This window comes from Callithrix jacchus, chromosome 21, assembly GCF_049354715.1.
Source record: "Callithrix jacchus isolate 240 chromosome 21, calJac240_pri, whole genome shotgun sequence".
Taxonomy (NCBI): domain Eukaryota; kingdom Metazoa; phylum Chordata; class Mammalia; order Primates; family Cebidae; genus Callithrix; species Callithrix jacchus.
The window spans coordinates 32,675,711-32,697,560 of NC_133522.1; the positions used below are offsets into that span (position 1 = coordinate 32,675,711).

General features: G+C 37.4%; 1 protein-coding gene, 1 long non-coding RNA gene and 1 other non-coding gene across 3 annotated transcripts in view; 1 reads left to right on the top strand and 2 right to left on the bottom strand.

The window, feature by feature from the left end:
* LOC118149967 (uncharacterized) overlaps positions 1-21,850 on the top strand; it is a 102,785-nt gene that overhangs the window by 44,594 nt on the left and 36,341 nt on the right. The window lies entirely within an intron of this gene.
* Positions 1-21,850, bottom strand: part of CYYR1 (cysteine and tyrosine rich 1) — a 111,114-nt gene that overhangs the window by 16,607 nt on the left and 72,657 nt on the right.
* Positions 18,543-18,649, bottom strand: LOC118150047 (U6 spliceosomal RNA). Its single transcript, XR_004737808.1, has one exon. It is a non-coding gene; the product is annotated as a U6 spliceosomal RNA (small nuclear RNA).

Below are 21,850 nucleotides of genomic sequence, written 5' to 3' on the forward strand. Positions count from 1 at the left end.
CTTTCTGGATTGATTCTCTAATTCTTTTTTAAAATACTCTTTTTAAAATATTCTTTCTGGAGAATTTCATTGACTTCATCTTCCAAAGTTGTACTGAGCTTTTACATTTCCGCTACCTTAGTTTTAATTTTGGGGTGCTTTATCGCATCCTCTATTGCACCCCCCTCCCTCTTTTAGTGTCTGTGTTGCTTCCACTGAGGCAGCCCCTTAATCTTTGAAACCACCAATGATATATTCTTTGATACCTTCTCTACTGTTTGTATTTCCTCTGTCCTGTCTAGGTTCTTTTTTATTGATCGTTCATTTTGATCTCATTCATGTTTGATGTTTTCCTCAAACGTCTGGTGGTCCTTGAATTCTCTCCTATTTTTAAAGAAAGGCTCGAACTAGCTGCTTGGAAGTTCAGTGTGCAAGCAAGAATTTGACAGGTGAAGTCCAAAGAAGAGGACAAACAGTCCCCATAGATCTTTTCCCTGGGGCTATTCATTTTTCTCCATGAAAGGATTCTCCAGTTTCATATGTGGGGAGCATCAGCCTGACTGGTAGTCAGTATCCCAGAGCTTGGAGTTTTATTCATAAGGATATAAACTTTCATGAAATCCTTCTGCTTTCATCTCAGACACCCAGTCTCTGGCTCTGCTGTGACAGCTGTCTTTTTGGCTTCACTTAAAACTTAGAGGTTTAAGTCTTCACAAACCATTATTTGTGGTTTCAAAGCATGATCTCTGAATGCAGATCACCTAGTACCAACTATAGCTGGGGAACCTGGGGCATGCTGCTCAACCTCTCTGTGCCTCAGTTTCCTTGTTTATAAAATGAAGGTCAGTTTGGTGCTCATTTGACTCTCCTCCCAAATTTCTTGTCATGAGTCTTGTGCTCCTGGACTATCTGCTGGATAAATAGTCCTTATTCTCAGTGGCACCTGAATATCTATACCATACGTTTCTGGGAATGGCCATAATTTCTTACCCCAAACACTGGGGCCAGACCTGTCTCATAGTCAGAAATTTTCAGATTTTGTAAAGAAAATACATACACTATATATTGTGAAATATCCCCAGAGGCAGCATCTTGAGAACATTTATCTTCCTACAGTGAAGATGGGAATATTGGTGCTGTTAAATTATATGGAGACTAGACAAAAAGCCCCGGTTTGTTCAGGTCAAGTCTTGCCACCCACTGACCTTTATCTGCAATTCTGAAATCCTCAGAAAACTCTGAAAAGTGCAAGGGCAGATAAGGGATTATGAAGCTGTATTTATACTTTCCAGAGGATATTTTCTCTCTAACACTTTTCCCCACTCACATACAAAGATAGAATGTCATTGAGAATATCAATGAACTCCTTTAAAATACTTCTATAGGCATTTTTACTTTGTTGTTAAGATGGCAGACTGTGAGCCATATTTGGATGTGTTCCTATTAGTAATTAAAGAATAGCAGAGTCTAGTCATTTAATCAATAAATGTTTTCAAGAAAAAAGATTTACAAAAGGAGATAATTTGAAGTAAGAAAATGAAAAGTAAGCTGGAAACTTCCTTTATTGTAAGTTTCAGGTCCAAATAAGGTTAAACTGGAGGGCTTAATTTATGTTCCAGAAATAATCAATGGCCCAGTTATTCAGGCATACTTTCCGAACTATGTGTTAATGGAAGCTGTTAAGATATCAAATTGGGACATATTTACATTCATTAATTCTTTTTTTAAATAGAGGAAAGTAGAAAAGCAGTCACATTTGGTTTCCTTGTTGGCAGCTCCAGCAAAAGTGCCTGCTCTTGAGGTCAATAATGAGGTTGCAACAAATGTATTAAATTAGTTTTTTGATTAAATCATGATGTTGGTGCCCTTGATACTTTGATACCCATTAGCAATCGTAAATGAGTTATTTAAGACACGGCAAGGATAAAATTTACAGCATTATTTACTTTGTTATTAATGAAAAGAAACAATAAACAAATAGTAACCTTCCTGAATATAAATAATTGGCTCAGTCAACTACTGGAAAGTGCGATGCTATTAATTTGAAAAATCTGGCATCAATAAAACCTTGAAAAAATTCAGGGAATGTATTTTTTTTTTAAGCAATGCTTTGCAAGGTTTGCATATTTTCCTCTCTTCTTTTAAACTTCTATTTTAAAATAATTATAAATTCACAGAAAGTTGTAAAAAGAGTAGAGACAGCACTCATGCACCCTTCACCCAGTCCGACCTAATGGTTATATCTTAGGTAACAATGACACAACATGAAAACCAGCAAATTGACATTGCTATAAAATGTACCTATACTTCTATATCATTTTAGTACATGCACAGAGTCATGTAGCCACTATAGCAAGCAAGGTACAAAACCATTCCATTATCACAAAATATTTCCCATGCTACTACTTTGATTTATGGTCATATCCAACATGCCTTCTCTCTGCTATCAATAACCCCGGGCATCACTAATCTGTTTTCATTTCTGTAATTAAGTCATTTCAAGAAGATTATATGAATAGAGTTATACAGTATATGAGTTTTGGAGATAGTCTTTTTTCCCTCAGTGTAATGCCTTTGGAATCCATTCCAGTTTCTGTATGTATCAATAGTTCATTCCTAGATGAGTAGTAGTCCATGATATGGCTATAACACAGTTTGTTTAACCATTATTTATTATAGGATGTTTTGGTTTGACAAAGTTGCTATAAACAATCATGTACAGATTTTTGTGTGGACATAAGTATTAATTTCTCTGCAATAAATGCCCAGAAGTACAATTACTGGGATGTACAATAAATGTATGTCTGATTTTTAAAGAAACTGCCAAGTTTTTTCCACAGTGGCTGTACTATTTTACATTCCCACCAGAAAGGTATGAGATATCTTCTCTGCATCCTTGCCAGTATATAGTTTTGTCATTTTTAAGCTGTTTTAATAGATAAAACATTACGTGTAGTGGTATTTCATTATAGTCTTAATTTGCATTCCCCTAAAGGCTAGCAAGGTTGAATGTCTTTTCAAAAGCTTATTAGCTATTCATCTTCTTTAAGGAAATGTCTAGCCAAGTCTTTTGCCCCATTCTAATTGGATTGCCTGGTTATTTTACTGTTGAATTATCTGAGAATTATTTGAGTCCATTATAAAATATGTAGCTTGCAAATATTTTTACTGCTCTGTAGCATGTCTTTTCATCCTGTCAACAGGGTCATTCACAGAGCAAAAGTTTTTAATAAAGTCCAGTTTATCATTTATTTTTTCTTCTATGAATTGTGCTTTGGGGTCATATTTAAGAACTTCACCAAGCCCTAGGTCGTAAAGATTTTCTCCTATTTTTCTTTCTAAAAGACTGTTTTACATTTGATATTTAAACCTATGATCTATTTTTGTTTAATTTCTGTGTTAGGTATTAGATTTAGGTTGAGGTTCGTTACTAATATTATTTTGCCTGTGGATAGCCGATTACTTCAGTACCATTTATTAAAAGCAGTCCTCATTCCTTCATTGCATTGCTTTTGCATCTCCGTCAAAAAACAGTTGGTTTGTGTGAGACTGTTTATGTATACATATATTTTTTATTATATTACATATATTTTTAATTTTTACACACACACACACACACACACACACACACACACACACACACACACATATTTTGAGATGGGATCTTGTCTGTTGCCCAGGCTGAAGTTCAGTGGTGAGATCTGGGCTCATTGCAACCTTCACCTTCTAGGTTCAAGCAATTCTTCTCCCTCAGCCTCCCAAGTAGGTGGAACCACAGGCACACACCACCACGTCTGGCTAATTTTTTGTATTTTTAATAGAGATAGGTTTTACCACGTTGGCCAGGCTGGTCTCAAACTCTTGACCTCAAGTGATTTGCCCATCTCGGACTCCCAAAGTGAGGTTCTGTAATTTTGCTTTTGCTGCATAAGGTGTTTAAAAAATGTTCATTAGATCCTGTTGAGTGGTGAAGTTGTTCAATTTTTCCATATCCTTGCTCATTCTCTTTCTAGTTGTAGCAATTGTTGAGAGAGGGGTGTTGGCATTTCCAATTATAATGATTTGTCTATTTGTCCTTTCACTTCTATTAGTTTTTGCTTCATGTATTTTGCACCTCCTTCATTGACCTTAGCTGATGGACCTTGGGGTCTGGTTGTGTGGGTGTGCTCTTTTTTCCCTCTGTGGTGTCAAATGGGTATTGTCTAAAAGTTTTCAGACTTGGTAGGCTGCCTCTTTCTGGTTCCCTTGGTTAGAGAAAGCAGGGTTTTGGTGGGGGTTCTTATTGTCTGAGCCCTTCGTTATTTCTGGGTTGGCAGCTTTTTTGACTCCAGGTCTGAGATAATGGAGGCAAAAGGAAACCCATACAACTCATGGTTACATTGTTCTTCAGACCACGAGATTCCTAGCTCTTCGCCTTCTTCTTTTTACTTCTCAGAATTTTCTTTAATGTTTGTCTCATATACAATGTCTAGGAGTTTTAAGCCATACTTAGAAGGAGGAATAGAGAGAGGTACATCTACTTCAGCAATGTATTTCAGAACAATAAAATACTATAATAAAAGATATTCTTTAAAATTGTAAAGCTTTTTTTTAAGCGCAAGTAATATGATAGTGAATATCTTTTAAGACACAGCTTTTTAAACTTACTGCTTAGTAGGTTTTTAAGGTAAAACAATGTGCCATGGGCCTCCACACATCCTGTGATTCTGGACCTTTTCTTACCTACATTGAAAATGCTCAAAAAGTCTTTAATAAAATAATGTGCAAAGTAAGCAATCTGAACCACATTTGTCAAACTCTTATGGAACTATCTTCTACAAACTCTTTCACTGTAATAAAAGAAGTACATTTTCTTACAGGAATTCATAATTCTTAACACAAATCAAAATGAAATGGTATTATTTTCAGGGAAGGAGAAATATAACTTCTTTTTGATGCTGTTAATTGTTTTTATTTTAACTGCCGATTGTCACATAAAGTACATTGTGGTAAAGATCTAGGAAAGAACACTGTTTTTAGAATGCTACTGTAACACCTTTCATGAATAATATAACATTTAAGAAATTATCATCTTCTCATGATATTTAACAATTTTCTGTGAGCTTAGTATCAAAAAAATTAGCATTCATGCTTACATCAACAATCAACAGACAAGAAAAACCAACCTTTTATAAGTAAATTATTCTTTGATATTGTTCATTACAATTATTCTAATAGTGAAAGTTTTTTTTGTCTATTTAATACAGGAGTAGGCAAACTAAGGCCATAGGCCAAAGGGGGCAATTTTCTGTAAATAGTTTTACTGGAATGAAGCTATGACCACCCGTTGTTTACATGCTGTCAGCATCAGGCTTTGGTGCTGAATAGTGTGAAGTGACCACACGGCCTACAAAGACCAAATATATACTATCTAGCCCTCCATAGAGAAAGGGTAGTATTTCTCTTCTTCTTGGATATGACCCAATTTACAAATGCATTTTGTAAAACTGTGAATCAAAGGGCTTATGAATATTCTACATAGTAATTTAGTAACAGTAGTCCAAATAAAATAGAAAAATTACAAAGGCCATACAGATATTTGATGCTTATATAAAAAATGGGGAAAATTCTAGACTTTTTTTAGGAGAAACTTCCATATCGAAATCAGAATTTTTACAGAAGCATGTAAGTCAAATGTAAAAGTGTCAGAAGAGAGAGTTTCCTGGCAAAAGTAACCATAACTTCAAAAGAATAAATTTAAATTTATTTATGTTTTAAATAAAATTAAAATAAAAAATAAAATATAAGTGAAGCTAAAGCATTTTTATCTTTTTTTTAAAGAAGGGAATATTTAGTAGCCTTATTTATTTGTGATGATACACATGAGATGAATTGAAACAATGATAAAAATCCCATTCCAATTATAGGACTGAAAGTTGACAGCATACATGAGACTAAATCTTCGCAAATTCTCTGTGAGACTATTCTATTTTCTCAATAATTCATTCTTTTGGCCAATTCATTAAAATGTTGTAATAACCTTGAATACAATATTTTATTACAAAATCATTGGCAATTTAGTAAAACTTTGACTTGCTTAACTTAAAAATAATGCATTTTCTTCTCTGTTGCTTAAATAAAACACTAGAAAAACAAACTCAGTGGAGTATAATTTTCAATATTAACAGAATTTACTTCTATTAATAATTGTAGGACCTTAGAACTATCTCTATTTCTATTTTTATCCCTATGAATCTAGTTACATGTATGTCTATGTATACTTGTATCAAATAAGAAGACTATAATTTCGAATGGTTACATTATTAAATATTGTTACTATTTCATATGAAAAAGCTTAGGAAGTTAGGCATAGGAACAAAAATCCACATAATTTTTTCAGTAAGTCTACATTACTTGCAAAAAAATCTGCAAAATCCAAATATGCCAATAATGTTTATTTTCCTTTTTTTTTTCCATTCTGGTGCCTCCCCTTAATAACTTCACTCAACATATCCTCTTTCTTGGGGCTTTACAGGTAACTTCTTTCTGTTAGCCTCATGATAATAAAACTAGAAACTAATATCTCTTTGAATGAATAAATTTACATGACTTATTAACTCACGCCCTGTGACAGAGACAATTGTGTACCCAATATTCATTTTCTACATTTCCCTTGATAAAAGAACTCTTGAGTGTTGATTAAAATAAAGACTACATCTTCTCCTCCCTCCCTCCTCTCTCCCTCACTTCCTTCCTTCCTCCCTTCCCCTTCCTTCCTTCCCCCTCCCCTTCCCCTTCTCCCTCCTCCCTCCCCTTCCCCTTCCCCTTCCCCTTCCCCTCCCCCTCCCCTTCCCTTTCCTTCCTTCCTTCCTTCCTTCCTTCCTTCCTTCCTTCCTTCCTTCCTTCCTTCCTTCCTCCCTCCCTCCCTCCCTTCCTTCCTTCCTTCCTTCTTGTTAAACAAGGTCTAACTGAGTCACCCAGGCTGGAGTGCAGTGGCTCACTGAACCCTCAACCTCTGGGCTCAAGTGATCCTCCCACCTCAGCCTCCCTAGTAGCTAGCACTATGAGCACACATCACCATGGCCGGCAAATTTTGAATTTTTTGTAGAGATGGAATTTTGCCATGTTGCCAAGCTGGTCTCTAATTCCTGAGATCAAGCAATTTGCCTGCCTCAGCCTCCCAAAGTGCTGGGATTACAGACATGAGCCACCATGCCCGGCCAATACATCTTCCAGATAGCCTTAAAGCTAGTGGTTTTTTTTTTCAAGATAAGTTTTGGAAAATAAGTTGTAATAAAATATTTTGTGTCAATTCTCAGGAAACCTCCTTAAAAGTTGGCTGGAATGAGATTTTTCTCCCATTTTCTAGCTTACCTTCCTTTCAGCTTTCTGAAATATGGGTGTAATGGCTGAGCTCTAATCTCCAAGGTAGACCATGCCATATACTAGGGAGATTTTATATATATATAAATATACATATATATATATATATATATATAGTATGAGACATATATATATATATGTATGTGTGTGTGTGTGTGTGTGTGTGTGTGTTACTATGTGGATACCAAACATCATTATTTGATTAGTTGTCAGTGTAGCTTTGAGATTGTACAACATAGCATACCATATGTCAAAATCTAAATACAGTAAATCATAGTTACAGAAGTGTCTAGAACATTTTAATGCTATGTACATGAAAGTGATTCATTTAACTGTTTATTTAACAGCAATATTTGGAAAAGCACTTCTGACTCACACTGAAATAGGTATAATTGTATCCCTAATGACAACATGGAAATGCTATATCAACTCCTGTTTCCTTTGCATAATGAAGAAACAAACTAGTTTTTTAAAAAATAAAACACCTTAGGTGTTTGATTTATCCCTCAGTCATTTTGCCTACAATTCTAAATGACTGCCACTAGACGGCAACGTTCATGACTTCACTCATTAATTTATATTGGGAGTGTAATATACCCTCCTTTGGGAGGCTGAGGAGTGCTGATCCCTTGAGACAGGAGTTCAACACAAGCCTGGCCAACATGGTGAAACCCTTTTTCTACAAAAAATACAAAATTAGCTGGTGTGTGGCACACACCTGTACTCTCATCTACTTGGTAGGCTGAGGTATGAGAATCAATTGAACCTGGGAGGTGGAGGTTGCAGTGAGCCAAGATCACCTCACTGCACTCCAGCCTAGGCGACAGAGTGAGACTCTGTCTTGAAATATAAAAAGAAAAAAAAGAAATACATATTAAGCATCACTATGTGCTAGCACTATTCTGGGTACTATTATACAAAGTTAAATGATACATAATACTTGAATTTAAGGATTTCAGAGCCAGGTACTAGATAGTAAACAAAGAGATTTTGAAGATCATCTATCTCCAGGCATAGAAAACCATGATAAGATAACAATGAAATAATTTGATCATACTCAGCAAAAAAGAATTGGTTTCCGTTTTAAAGTATAAATATAATACACCAAAGAGAGTAACAATAATTTCTGAATGCTTATCCTTGGTTACATGTAACAGGGTTTTGAACCAGAGGGTACTTTTGGGACATTGACCACAACTCATGTGTTTCGAAGGTGAGAAAACCAAATTATGTGAGGAGCTGAAATAAAATAGTTGCCAAAGTTCTCCCAGCTAGTTTTGTGGTAGAGTTAAGACTGGAGTTTGGCAGTCCTAATTTCTACCACACAGTGGAGTAGATTGCAATGGCCTGCCTTGCCCTCATTTTCTCATCCACTCAACAAATGCTTGTGGGGTATCTTCACTGTGCCAGACACTCTACTAAGCACTAAGCATGTAAAGATGAAAAAGGGGGGAGTAGAGAAAGAGAGGAGTAAAGAATTTCTGGAATGTCTGTGAAATTTTTTTTAAAAAATATATATTTTATTGCACTTTAGGTTCTGGGGTAAATGTGAAGAACATGCAGGATTGTTGCATAGGTACATACATGGCAATGTGGTTTGCTGCCTCCATCCCCACCACCTATATCTGGCATTTCTCCCCATGTTATCCCTCACTAACTCTCTGTCCCTCTGTCCCTCCCCAGTTCCCCACAACAGACCCCAGTGTGTGATGCTCCCCTCCCTGTGTCCATGTGTTCTCATTGTTCAACACCGGCCTATGAGTGAGAACATGTGGTGTTTGATTTTCTGTTCTTGTGTCAGTTTGCTGAGAATGATGGTTTCCAGGTTCATCCATCTCCCTACAAAGGACACGAACTCATCATTTTTATGGCCGCATAGTATTTCATGGTGTATATATGTCTGTGAAATTTAAGCTCTAAGACCTGATGACTGATCCAGTGGGGGAGTGAGTGAAAGGCAAGAGTGTAGAATGCCTTACCTCTGGGTGATTGCATTCTGCCACACAATACAGCCAATCAAAATGTGTTGAAATGAAAAATATGAAACATGCAAGTATAACTAGGGTTAAATAGATACAGCCACTGCACACAGGCTTTCCTGCCTTTCTCATTCCAAACCTAAAAAAATCCTCATTTGCTTCTAGATATAATACTCTCATTTATAATGCATTGCCATGATTCACTCTTTTGAAGTAACCTTTGCTGAAACTTTCTACTGAGCTAATTACCTTAACTTGCTTATGGTGATTACTTTAGACAGGACTTTCTTCCTTTACTTTCTGTACCTTTCTGTCATGCTTTGAGTGGAAAAAAGTCACAAACTAGTTTTTTAATAGTGCCTGCGAGGATTTCTATTGAAAGTCCATTTGTTGAGATTTAAGTCCTGAGAGCATCTAAGACTTAAAAGATTGAATGTGATTATGAAAATTCACAGCTAATCTTCTTTCCCTTCCATTGACTCTAAGATGGAGAGTTTCAAGTAAATATTGAGGTTCACACAGTCAATGACCTGGCAGAACAGCATCTGCTTTTTGGGGGCAGCTGGATATTTAAAGATTTAATAAGGTTCCAATAAAACTGAGGTTGATATTGGAGATTGTAAACCTTTCCAAAATAACTGCTGAAGGAGGTACAAACTTTGATGGCATAGTGGATCCCGGGTAATGAGCCCACATGCCTAACCCAGTGTCTTCTCATGTGGTGCTACTGATGGCTTTTCTATACATTACAAGCTGGCCTGCCCAACCAGACCACTGCAATCAGGCAAACGATCACAGTGGTCTTGGGTGGGCAGACCAGCTTGTAATGTATAGACAAGCTCACAAGTTTCCATTCTCCGCTGAGTCAAGCCTGTGATTGATTGCTGTCTGCTGGGGAGATCTCCTATTCTAGGGCTGTCAGTGATTTGCCTGGTTCTGACATTTATCATCTGCACACAACTCTCACGAGCCTGAGGCTGCCCAGACCCAACAGATGCTGCCCAGTCACACCTCCTTAAATGTCTTGCTCACAGCTTCACCTGTGTCACCCTGATGTGATTGACTGGAGCTGTCATACTTTAGCTTCCTCTTAGGATTTGTCTTCATGCTCATCGAAATTCACAAACAAGCTATTTTCATCATAGCATCAATATCATTCTCTTTCACTACAGATGCTGCTAATACACAGCTCCAAATAGTTTCTGAGTTTTATGTCTTACCATTATCCGTTAGATCTCAATCCCATCTTACTCCAGTAGATACAATTCCAGAGAAGGAATGTGATTGGCCTAGCTAGAGTTGGGGACCCACCTTTATATCAATTCACATGGCCAAGGCCAGGAATACTGTAATTGGCCTAGCTTTAATTAGATACTTGTCCCTAGACTTGCCAATTGTAACCACTGAAGAAAAACATGAAGGAAGTAGAGGTACTCAATTTAGGAGCAGAGGCAGGGGAATTGGCAAACAATGACACAGACATTCACACACACTGCAACTTCGTATGGTTGGCATTATTAGAATTCTAGGTTCAAGTCTGAGTCTACAGATGTGAGCTAGAATTATAAAGAATGAATGACAAAGACAAATACCCTTGAATCTCAGTTCCATTTATCTTTCACCTAAACATGTAAGTGGTACCACAAAATCAGAAGGGTAACTTTGGGCAAGTTTGCAGGCATGAGACTATGAAGAGTTCTAGTGGCCATCTGTTCTGGCAGACCATATTTAAAAAAAAATAAATTAATCTCAAGGTCAAAGAGAATCATAAATTATGAGGCACAAAACTTTTTTTTTTTGAGACAGAGTTTTACTCTTGTTGCCCAGGCTGGACTGTGATGGCGTGATCTCAGTTCACTGCAATCTCTGCCTCCCGGGTTCAGGTGATTCTCCTGCCTCAGCCTCCTGAGTAGCTGGGATTACAGGCACCCGTCACCACACCCAGCTATTTTTTTTTTTTTTTTGTATTTTTGGTAGAGATGGGGTTTCTCCATGTTGGTCAGGCTAGTCTTGAACTTCTGACCTCAGGTAATCCACATGCCTTGGTCTCCCAAAGTTCTGGGATTACAGGGAAACATTTTAAATATCTCTAGCCTACATATGATGTTGGAAATTAAAGGAAGACAAAGACTGGGAAAGACACATGCACATGCATGTGATTATAATGCACGAGATTAAATGAAAATCAGGAAGTGTAAACTAGGTTCTATGAGAGCAGAGAGGACAGCATCTATCAAATGTGTTAGCTTGTGTGAGGGTGTGCGTGAATACAGATTGGTTGTGTGTGAGAGAGGTTGTGTGTGTATGCATGTGTTTTGGGGCTTAACTGAGGGAGTTATCCCTTTCTGAATCCTAAAGGAAGAACAGGAATTAATCAAAGAGAATTGACGGGATTAGAGCAGAAGCACATTTCTTCACCAAAATTTGACTATCACACCAAGTTAAATTTTGGTGTGATAATTAATTACAGTCCAACAAGAACAAATTCTATGAATATTGACTAGTTTCAGATCAAAAGAACACAGAAATGCCATAGGAATGTAATGTATCATGACGTGCTTAAGGGACCATGAAAAGTCAACAGTTACTGGAATAGAAAAGAAGGAGGTAAGGCTGGAGAATAAGCAGAGGTTTGGGTGAGGTCTTCTAGACAAGGAAAGTCTTTAATGATACTGTAAAGAACTTGATCATTTTATTGGAGTTAATGGAAAACAAGTGAAATGGTCTAAACATGGATACGTTTAAGGGTAATATTGTGAGTGGATTTGATGTGTATCAGACTGTATCCAGGCATTCTAATTAAGACTGTTGTAAATATCTGAACAAAAGATGGTAAAAGTCTAAACTTGGCAATGGCAGTGGGACAAGAAAGAGGGTGGGGAGGAAACAATTCAGGAACAACACTGAAGGTAAAGTTAGTCGTGTCTTAAAGCTATCAAGTTCAAACTCCTAAAGGACTATTATAACTATGCTATACAAACTCATCCAAAGCTATTGGACACTCCTAGTATTTAAAAGTCACTAAGTCTGGAGGAAGTTTATTTCATTGTGGAATAACACCCTGTATGTGTGTGTGACATTTAAAGGTGAATTTTATCTACTAGATTTCTTAATGCTCCCAAAGGAGTGATCTCTGGAAAGGGAAGATTCTGACACCCTGTAGGAAAAAATGGATAGACCAGGCCCAGAAAGGAATCATAAAGAGCGCAGGAGATAAACTTTGCTTACTCTTGTTGCTTACGCATCTGACTTGACCCACCTTTGTTTTCCAAAGATGAACATGTTTGTAAAAGGCATAACTACTATTTAGTACTGCATTACACAAACTTTTAGCATAATGAGCATGCTTAGATAGGAAGTTTGCTTTCCTTATATTATCAATGGACTCTTAATTGTCCTTCTCTGAAACTAATGCTCTTAAACTTCTGTTAAACATAAATTAAAAATAATAATCTTTGAGTTATTCTTAGATTGCTTCATGCAGTCTGATCTTTCCATCCAGGTCTTTGTGCAGTTGGAATCTAATTGGATCAGACAATGCCCGAGGTTCCCTTCAGCTCCCTAGTACCACAACTAATTAGCAGAAATTCTACTTTAGTAATACAGTTGCTGCAGGTCAAGAAAGAAAAGAAAAGCAGAGATGGAAATCTCAGCCTAATGAGCATTGAAAAAAGATTAGATGTGAGTTAAATTTTGGTGTGATAATTAATTACAGTCCAACAAGAACAAAATTCTATGAATATTGACTAGTGGTAATTAACCTGTATTTATTCATACAATGATTTTCCCCAGCATCATCTTGAATTCTGAGGGGGGCGGAAAAGAGAATATCTTCTTTCAAGAATTCTTATGTATTGTCAAGATAAGCAACAATATGAAGTCTATGGAGATGTAATAATCACCAAAGTAATATTACATGTCTTATATAAGTAATTATAACTGTATGTACTCATTAATATTATCTAGCTAACTTTTAGTTACTTATTTCTAATTTAGAAAGATATGGTTTTGTCTCAAAAAACCTTGGCAAAAGATGGCTATTACCAGAACACAGTAATTGGTGTGGAAGACATGTGAATTTTTTTCCCTTAAGAGAGTAACAGTTTCAGAATATGTTATGCATGTATACAAATACTGGGACATCACGTTGTGCCCCATAGATATATGGAATTACTCTTTGTCAATTTAAAAAGGAGAAAAAAGTTTTAACAATCACATGTGTTAGAAACAGTTACTATACTGTGTTTGAATGTTTCACTGTATTCTTTGAAGTTCCCATGGGCAGGGGGCTACTTGCAAGAGCAACGAATTACAGGAAACCTACCAGAGAGGAGATTTATACCAGGATTGAGCCATCAGAGTGACAGCTAATGAGCATGCAAAGATACACAACTTTGTTTCTTTTCTACATCCCAGAAGTCAGACAAACTGAATTCTGTTTTGTGTACCAGGACAGGCAAACGGAAAGAGGAACAGTCAGATAAAGGACTGTTTTTCTACAAGAGGAGCAGAAAATTAGTCAATATAAGCTGTGTAGAGTGGGAGAATAAGGCAAATTGCAGTTATTCACATAACTTCTACTGCCTGTAACTTTTATTCCTATGTAGACAGGTGGAATAAGGAGAATTACAGCCTGGACTGTCACTTCAGATAAAGACTCTTCTGATCACATTAATGCAGACTGGGCAGAGAGAGGTAGATCTAACAGTGACAGGAATTAAAGGGGTAATAACCTTTAGATCCACAGATCCATCTAAATCAAGTGAGTGCTAGCAGCAAGCTTGCAACAGTTGGGCCTCGCCGAATATCCGCGTGAGGCTCCACATTTCCCAGCTTCTCATGCTGGGAAGGTCTGGGAAGGTCCGGGAAGGTCCGGGCAACTAACTTTTCCCAGCAGACATAACGGAAGTGACGTTTACTTCCTGTCATCTTCAGCTGGAGTCCCTGTTTCCACTTCACCCCTTGTGCTCTTGGAGCAGGTCTGTGTAACTGGGAGCAAAGGGTTCCGGACGGACCAGCCCACAATATGGAAGGAGGTGGAGTCACACAGTCATGACTTGAGGGAGAGACACACGTGTGAGCTGTTGACGTGATCAAGAAATGAAAGCATATTGGGCTAAGCCACTGAGATTTCAGGGTTTGTTTCAGCAGCATAATCAACTTCACAATTAAAAGAGGAGGATGTGGATTCTGCTTACCAGTGTTTACATCCAGTTTCTACTACTGTAAGCTCTGTGACTTCACCCCTCTTTGAGCGTCAGTTTTGGGGCCAGAATCTTAACAGATTGAGACATCAAAGGGGTTTCAACCCAGGAAACAAAATGGAAGCACTACTGTCGTGAATCCCTGGAACTCTCCATTAGAAGGCAGATGACGCTTCCAAGGACTAGGGTGTGGCTGTTAGGCGCCCCCAGTTATTTAGCTGAATGGGCAGAGCAGGGCACCGAATTTGGTAAAGATTTGAGAGCCAAACCCATTTTGTCTTGGAGTGAAGGCTGTGATCCTCAACTCTGGCTTCAAGTTAAGTTTCAAGTAAATCACAAAAATGCTGATGTCTGGGCCTTGAGCCAAATCAATTAAATCAGAATCTCTGGGGATGAGATCCAGATATTGTTATATTTTTAAAGTTACCCTAGTAGTGCTAATGAATAGCTGGATTGGGAAGCCCTGAATTGATGTAACTAGAGGCAATTATTTTCACAAAGGGATCTAAAGCTGCTTAAGAGCTTTGTCTCAATAGAAATTGGTTCAGGAAGCCTAGGATAGAGCCGAAGGGAAAGAAATACCAGCTGGACTCAGATGTGTGGAACAGGGAAAGAAGAAGACTTTAGCATCAATCTCTGAAGATAAAAAGAGGTAGTGACTTAAGTCAAAATACTTCCACCAACAGAGATTATATGAAACAAAAACTATTAATGAATATTACTATTATTTTCTTCTCCATCTACTAAATGCATTTAAAATTTGAGAAGAAATCATAGATGTACAAAATGAATATTGAACATAGAATCATATTTTTTTCTGGTAAATATACAAAACTAGTAAAACATTAACAAAATGTTAATGTTGAATTAACAGAAATGCAGATGCTGAACAATTGCTGGCAATCTTTTCTGTTTATATATAGCCATTGAAGGATATATTTGATTTTATGAAAATAGATCAGGGCATCCCAAATGGGGAGAATAGTGTAGCAAGCTAGAAATTTCCAAATTTGTTTAGACCCAGATAAATAGGGTATTTATTGATATTTATCAGATATTTATAGAATATTTATTCAGTATTCTATTGCTGATTTAACCCATATTCAGCAAGGAAGACCATTTTCTCACCAGATGTGAGTGAATCTTAATGGAAAAGTATACATTAATTTCATTTAGTCACTTATAACTTTTACTGAAAAATTTCCCTTATTTTTAGACCATTACCATCTAGTGGGATGACAAACTTGAAAATATCTGCTGGTAATGAAAGATATTTATTGAACACTAACTTATTATTTAGTTTTGACAATTTAGAAAGTTGCACTGGTGACAAAGTTTTAAAATTTTCTTTACTTGGAATCAAAGTCAACTTTCTTAGTAATTTTGGTCTTTAAAACATCCTCATATTTGGTCAGATTTAATTCGAAAAGGGGCCCTTTCCTACTAATGTACCCTCAGCAAGAAATTCAGATCACAAAAATTCCAGGGAACAACACTAATAACTTATTTTATAGAAACAGTTTTGGATTATGCCAATCAATTCACCAGTCCATGATTCCAAAGACTGTTTCATCATTCTTGTATCAGTCAAGTCATCGAACATAAAATAAGCCCTTTAACAAGAATTTAGATTTGATTCTCTATGAAAGACAAGGTCATTTTTTAAAAGAAAATCAGCTAGTGAGAGTGCCATGAGAAGAATGCCTACAAAGAAAAATGGTTACAGAGCCTTCAGCCCTGTTCCATAAATCTTGACTTTTATTTTCCCCTTCTGCTACTAGGAGATAGTTTGCTTCTTATATGGTTCCCTAAGGGAAGTTCCAGTACCACATGGGGCTAAGACATATAATATAGTCTTTTACTATTTTAAATTCTAGTTATTAAAGTACCACGGACTCAGTGAAGTATGACTCACATCCGTATGACCCACCTTAGAAAGGAGTCATACACACTGCCTTGTACAATAATATCCTAATAATGTAAAACTAATAATTAATTTTTTGGGAACCAATCAATTTAGAATCAAAGCCTCTCTGTTATGTTGCAAAATGCCTGCAGAATGCACATTCTTTTCTACATTGAAAGACAAGTGACAATTTTCCTTTAGCAGACTGTTATTGTAGCATCAGTATGTGTAAATATTGATCTTATGCCCTCTATTGAATTAAAGTTCGAACTCTGTGTCTAATTCAGATGACATATTTCATTTGTGTCATGTGTATTTATTTGGTTTGAAATTTCAAGAAGCTAAATTTGGTGTCAGCTTTCCAAGATTTCTACCTTTTATATTTGCTAAGTTCTTGAAAAAGAGTAAGGAACACATCTCTTCATATGTTCATTTACTACAGATGAAGTATCTAGTCAGTATTTTTCTAGGGGCTATGGATACAACAGTGATTTAGAAGGTGTCATATTTGGCTTCTCCCAGGGAGAAAGACAGACAACAAAAATAAGATCTTATTTGAAGGCCCTATAGCCATTTTTCTTTGTAGGTATGCTTCTCATACCATTCTTGCTAGCTGATTTGCTTTTCAAAAATGACCCTGTCTTTCTTGTAGAATCAAATCCAAGTGGAAAAGATGTTAAGGAATAAGTAATTAAAATGAGATTTGAGACATGAGTTAGTCAAGGAAGAAGAGAAAGAGTATTCAAGGACAGGAAACAGCCAGTAGGAAGGCAAAAGAGCACAAGCCTGTTTTAAGAGAGACAAATTCAATACAGCAAGTTCTGTATTCAGTTTTGACAGTAGGAGCATGTTTGATAAATGGTTGTGGATGGGCTTGGAGAATTAAGTCTAGCTTATGAAGGGTCTTATGAGCCAGGCTAACATGAAGACTGGAATATAAGAATATCAGTGGGAAGGGTTGAGCTGTTGTATTAGTCTATTCTCACACTGCTATATGGACACACCCAAGACTGGGTAATTTATAAAGCAAAGAGGTTTAGTTGACTCATAGTTCTGCATGACTGGTGAGGTGGGGGCGGGGGCTCAGGAAACTTACAATCATGGGGAAGGGGAAGCAAACACGTCCTATTCACTTGGCAGAAGGAGAGAGAGGAGCTGAGCAAAGTGGGAAAAGCCCCTTATAAGACCATCAATATCATGAGAACTCACGAGAACAGCATGGGAGTAACTGCCCCCATAATTTAATTACCTCTCACTGGGTCCCTCCCACAATGCATGATTATGGGAACAATTCAAGATGAGATTTGGGTGGGGACACAGGCCATATCAGCTGTGTTTCAAAATGATGTTCATAGAATGAAAAATAGATAATAAAATTCAAGAATGGAGACAGGGACACCAATTGGGAGGCTGCTATGGTAACTGATGTGAGGAAAGGAACAGTCCCCCAGAAGATACGTGCATGTCCTAATTTCCAGAACCTGTAAATGTTGCCGTATTTGGAAAGGGTCTTTGTAGGTATAATTACATTGAGGATCCTGAGGTGTAGGGTTCATACTGGATTACCTGGGTGGGCCCTAAATATGGTGATGAGTATTCTTATAAGAGACACACAAGGGAGAGGTGACAGACAGAAAAAGAAGGCCACGTGACTGTAGAGGCAGAGATTTCAACATGAGCTGAGGAATGTTGACAGCAAAGAAACTGGAAGAGGTAAGGAAGGTTTTTCCTCTAGGGATTCTAGAGGGAGTATGGCTTTGCTGACGCATTGTTTTAAGACTTCTGGTCCCCAGAGCTTCAAGAGAACAGATTTCTGTTGTTTTAAGTTAGAGTGTTTTGGTAATTTGTTATGGCAGCCACAGGTAACTAATACAGCAAGGCAAAAGCAAAACACAGGCAGAAGGAAAGGAGAAAGCTGGTTCATTTGGGTCACTGCACAAGTCCAGTAGTGCAGGACCTAACAATATTTGTGAGAGAGAAGCTGGAAATGAGGTTGGACAGACAACCAGGAGGTTATGTTTGTGAAAGGCTGCTAGGTTTGAGTGCACGCGGAATGCCAGCTGATCAGTGAGTGGATCAGACTAGCTGGAGGAGGATTACATTTTTTTTTTTTTAAATATGGAACGCTTCACAAATTTGCGTGTCATCCTTGCGCAGGGGCCATGCTAATCTTCTCTGTATCATTCCAATTTTAGTATATGTGCGGCCGAAGCGAGCACAAGGATTACATTTTTGAGCAGTGGAAAGGAAAACTGGAAAGGGAAAAAGAGGAACAATGATGAGACCCCCACCTTTTTTTTTTTTTTTTTTTTTTTGCAGTGAAGGGGTCTATGGTAGTACAGGGAGAGAACCGGAAAGGGTTTGGGTGGGGAAATTTATACTCCACCCAAATTGGGCAAGGTCTTAGTTACCTTGGACTCTATGACAAATACCATAGGCTAGGTGATTCAAACAATAGACATTTATTTCTCATAGTTCTGGAGGCTGGGAAGTCCAAGATCAAGGTGCAGGTAAATTCGATTCTTCGTGAGGACCTACTTTCTGGCCACTGTCTTGTGTGTCTTCACACGGCATAGAGAAGAAGCTTTGGTGGTTCCTCCTCTTTTTTTAAGTATCCTAATCCCATCATGGTCAGGGGTCCACCCTCCTGATGTCTTATCAAAACCTAATTCTCTGTTAAAGGCCCCACCATCCTAATGCCATCACATTGGGGGTTAGGACTGCAATATATGAATTTTACGATGACATAAACATTCAGCCCATAACAGGCAAGAAGTTGGACTATCCATGCATCAAATGTAGGCCCCATAGGATAGAGTCAGCCTGGAACTCTTCTATGTCCTGAGAGTACCACCTGGTAGAGCAATGGGCTACAATAGGAGAGTCTGAGTCTTTGTGAAGTGGATGATGGAAGGCCCGGAAGTGGTGCAGGGAGGAAGGGAAAGCAGATGCTTGTAGTGGATGCCAGCAGTGCTTCCAGGCTGGCAGGGGAGAGGCTGTGTCTAAGTCCTGGAGGCTGCTATTACAGAGGCCCAGCAGTTTAGGACAGTATTTAATGGGAGCTGACCAAGAACTTTCCTCTTTTCTCTCTCTCTCCCTAACCACAGCTCTCACACTAGTGGCTCTGCACTGGGGGTGGGAAGGACTTCTGGGTGGGAAATGGGTGGGAAAAGAGAGCAATTGAGAGAGAACACCCTTCTCCCCAAAAGCAGGTGACCCATTGACTGCTAGCCTCAGCTGGAAGACGGGGATAAGCCTTGCATGGAGTCGGAAATGTTTACTGACATCTTAGATTACACATTAAAAATTTCTGAATTACAGTATTTTGAGATGTAGAAGACTTGAGGATTAAGAGTTAGCAGGAAAGTCATAGATGTGTGAAACTTCCATGAGGGTAGAAAATTTCCTGTAAAGCATATAGTGGGACCAAGTTGTGTTTTGCTTATCTATTAAGCATCATAGTTGTACCATGTACTATTTAGATTTTTCAGAGGAAAGGATGGACGTTTCCTCTAAGAAATCCTATTGAGTGACCTATTTCCTTAGAATAAAATCAGTAAGATGGGGAAGGCCTGTTCTGAATAGATGCTTCCCTAGTTCTCTAGTGCTAAACTTAAGACACAAATCATGTTGTGCAATGCATTTGGTTAATTTTGTCACTTCTAATTCTTACAGAAAGTTTTAGATAGAACTTTCTAAAGCATCACATTCACATTCCATTTGTTTTCCTAGCCAAGAGAGGTCTGTAACATGGTAAATACAAAAGACTCAGAATTGAAAACTGGAATTGCAAAGACTTTCCCACTCTGTTGACAAGGACTTTCTTTCTCCTCTTGGTTCACAACTTAATCTTTTGGTCTCATTTTCGTCATCTGTACAGTGGAGATAATGGGTCCCAATTACATTTTATGTTATCTCGATGGAAGGATTCCTACAGTTAGACTGAATGAATACCTGACCAGTCATACCCACTTATCTACCTCTCTGAAGTGTTGTAAGAATTAATGACAGTTTGTAAAGTGTACTGCAGATGAAGAGCACACCAGGAGAGAAAGAGAGGTAATGAGTAAAAGTGTCAAAGGATAAGTGTATTTTAGTGAATAGGGATAAAAACATACACCAAAGGATCTTGGCTTGCTCTCCCTAGTGCTTCAATACCTTAGGGTAGAAAGAAATATGTATAATATCTGAGTAGAAAAATAAAAGCAGTAAAAAAAATCTGTCACTCCAGGACATTAGTAGTGAAATAGTTTTTGCATTCTAAAATATTTAATCCTTAACTTTACAAATAAAGCACTAATTTATATACCCCAAATCTAATGAAATCAGTGTGTCTTGGAAATTTAGAAAAGCCCATATAGGAAGGGAAAGGACTAAAGACAAAGATGTTCAGAAATTGAATCAAGCCAAATAGATCAAAGATACTCTGCTCCCCAATGCAAAAGGCAGCATGGGCAGAATTTACTTGCTATGTATAGACTTGAGGACAGCCATTTTTTTTCTCTTACAAAGGAGATGAAGTGGATATATGAATGCTGTTTGCTTAAGAGGACAGTCAGGGAGTGGGCAAAAATGCATAGAAAATTTGACAGGAAGAGTAACTGATAGTTACTTTAGTTACATTTATAAAGCAGTAAGAGAATAATAAGTCACTTATGAAGTTAAATAAATTTAAAGAAAGTTAAAGTCACTGCTTTCTTCCTATACACAAATTATTTCAGGCTATGAACTCTCCAGCAAGTAAAGAATAAATTATTTTGGCTCTTACAATTTATCCTGGTCTTGACACACGCAAGGGCAAGATATGACAGTGTCTATTTCTTCTAGAGGACTCCGATTCATTGTATACATAAGCAGGTGTTCATAAGTCTCCTTATATAATATGGTTAGCTCCACATATTTTCTGCTTTCTATTGCTTGTCTCTATGTTGTAATATGCCAGTGAGCTATAGCGAATGTAAGAGGGAGAGACTTAAGTTCTCTTATCTTTTATATTATATATGAAACAGGTGGTAGTCTGCTCCAATAGATGAATATTTCTGTGATGTATTTTTTCTTTTTCTTTTTTATTCACATGAGCTAATTTATTTTTGTCAAAACATTTGTGTTCTTCCCTATAGATGTGATCTAAATGTATTTGCTATAGTCAAAAGTATCTATGTTATACTTCATTCTGGACCTAGGTGGAACAAGGAAAATAAAAGCAGATGGAACTCATGGTGGCCTTAATGTTATCATTTCTTTTTTACACAAGGCTCAATTTTAGAGCTGTGCTGTAGTTCACAAAACAATCAGTCTCTATGACAATAATTCTAATTTTGGTAGAGTAATTTTAACACCATTTAAAGCACTTGGAGAGACTTCATTTATCTAGGACGTTAGTGAGATAATTTGGAACCTGTTCTTGAGTGGGGGACATA